General features: G+C 37.9%; 1 pseudogene; it reads left to right on the plus strand.

The window, feature by feature from the left end:
* Positions 1-642: 642 nt before the first annotated feature.
* Positions 643-1549, plus strand: LOC127872180 (P2X purinoceptor 7-like; annotated as a pseudogene).
* Positions 1550-2765: the final 1216 nt, after the last annotated feature.

Consider the following 2765-nt stretch of genomic DNA (forward strand, 5'->3'; position numbering starts at 1 on the left):
TGCATCAATCGGAATTCATAAAAAATTGGGACTCCAGATCTGGAATTTTTTACATCTAATTGGGAAAAATATATTCTTTGAATAGGAAATGGGTTCCATTTATGGCCCCAAATTAAGCTGAAAAAAAAACAAACACACTGATTTAGGTGCATGGTATTTCATTTCCAAAATTTTGATTATGTCAGTTTTAGCATTAGTTGCATGATAATGTGTTCTTAGTTTTTATATACTGCTTACGATTGTATTGTAAAAACAAACTCAGGCTGTAAACATATTGTCATTTTTTCATGGTTCAAGACAGATATTTATTTAAAATTTATCCACTAGCAACTTTCCAAGGAATGAAAACATTTGTAGGGTTAAATGGGAAATAATATAATATAATACTAAAGCTAGTAACATCTGACACTTTAATGTCGGCTATCTGGCATTTATATGATATATTGTGAATTAGGTGACTATTCTGTCATTAACCATCATCATTTATCAGTTCCACTAAATGACTTTAATTTGTTTCAGGAATATATTGAACAGCTCTCTGAAGAACAGGCTAAAGACCTGCTTTTCAGGGCTGTAGACAAACAACCTGGGTTGATGTTCGATCTAAATGACAAAGTCCAGCCTCCTGGCGTTCCTCAAGGCTACCATCCTCAACCCGGGAGTTCACCAGCATGGTGTTTGTGTGGCAATTGCCGGGAGATGCCAACTCTACTTGAAAGAGTCTGCTGCAACTTTTCTCCATAAAATTGTACTTTAAGATTGCCAGTAAGTGTGATAATATAAATTGTCATCAAAATTAATCATTGTTTTTCAAAAATAATTAACAGCCTATCAATGGATTGGTTGTTCTCTTGTACTGATGTTTAATTTAATTGTTATGCTATGAAGTTACTTAATGGACATATCTATGTTCTGTGATGAATGCTGGTCGAAGTATGAGTCCCTTTAATACTAGTATACAGAAATGGCACTTAATCATTTTATGAACGCTTATGTGGAAATTTATATGGCAACGGATTAATTTCTAAATCAGCACAACCAACACACATAACGGAAAAAATGGAGTCATCCCAAATGGAAGTGTCAATGATAAGAAATAGTTATGTAAACTGATTTAAGGGTGCCTGACCTCACACCCAGCAGTATTCTTTTGCTTTAAACCACCAATGCATCAACCGCTGCAGGGCAGTGATCCCAGGTTTGATCACATTTGTCTGTCATGCCAGATATACTAAAAAATAAATGTATTACATAACAATAAGTTAAAGTACTGTATGTTATTATATTTCAGCACATGGACCAGTACGTTCTTGAAAAAGGAGTTCTTCGAATTGCAAGAACGTATCGGAGAGAAGTGTAGGTGTATCCTGAAGATGATGATGAGGCAAAAGCAAACAGGCATGCTGCCTATAGACAGTTTGTTATGTGGCAGCATGGCAGGCTAGGAGCAGGTGTAAGACGAGTTGTCCCTAGCTGCTGTGTGTGGAGAATCCGCGACAAATATTCTGATCCATTTGGTCAATATACAGGTTTAATACTGGACGAATAGGCTAAATTCAAACCTAACAAACTGAACAACTGGTCGTGTAAAGAAACAAGAGCTGTATCACATTTGTACATCAGATGTTTTTGTATTAACTTGTGGGATTTGATAGTACTTTAAAACAAGGGCTGTTTGTAAAACATAATGCCCTTCATATGGGCTGTCCATTGTAGTGGCAACCATTGTGTGAATACGTTTTTTGTCATTGTGACCTTGACCTTTGACCTAGTGACCTGAAAATCAATAGGGGTCATCTGCAAGTCATGATCAATGTACCTATGAAGTGTCATGATCCTAGGCAAAAGCGTTCTTGAGTTATAATCCGGAAACAATTTTACTGTTTCGGGTCACCGTGACCTTGACCTTTGACCTAGTGATCTGAAAATCAATATGGGTCATCTGCGAGTCATGATCAATGTACCTATGAAGTTTCATGATCCTAGGCGTAAGCGTTCTCGAGTTATCATCCGGAAACCATTTAATTATTTCGGGTCACCGTGACCTTGACCTTTGACCTAGTGTCCTCAAAATCAATAGGGATCATCTGCGAGTCATGATCTATTAACGATGGAGTTTCATGATCCTAGGCGTATGCGTTCTTGAGTTATCATCCGGAAACCATTTAAATATTTCGGGTCACCGTGACCCTGACCTTTGACCTAGTGACCTTAAAATCAACAGGGGTCATCTGCGAGTCATGATTAATCTACCTATGAAGTTTCATTATCCTAGGCGTATGCGTTCTTGAAATATCATCCGGAAACCATTTTACTATTTCGGATTACCGTGACCTTGACCTTTGACCCTGTGACCTCAAAATCAATAGGGGTCATCTGCGAGTCATTATCAATCTACCTATGAAGTTTCATGATACTAGGCGTATGCGTTCTTGAAATATCATCCGGAAACCATTTTACTATTTCGGATTACCGTGACCTTGACCTTTGACCCTGTGACCTGAAAATCAATAGGGGTCATCTGCGAGTCATTATCAATCTACCTATGAAGTTTCATGATCCTAGGCGTATGCGTTCTTGAGTTATCATCCGGAAACCATTTTACTATTTCGGGTTACCGTGGCCTTGACCTATGACTTAGTGACCTCAAAATAAATAGGGGTCATCTGCGAGTGATGATCAATCTACTTATGAAGTTTCATGATCATAGGCGTATGCGTTCTTGAGTAATCATACGGAAACCATTTTACTATTTCGGGTAACCG

The sequence above is a fragment of the Dreissena polymorpha genome, chromosome 3 (genome assembly GCF_020536995.1).
Source record: "Dreissena polymorpha isolate Duluth1 chromosome 3, UMN_Dpol_1.0, whole genome shotgun sequence".
Classification (NCBI taxonomy): Eukaryota; Metazoa; Mollusca; class Bivalvia; order Myida; family Dreissenidae; genus Dreissena; species Dreissena polymorpha.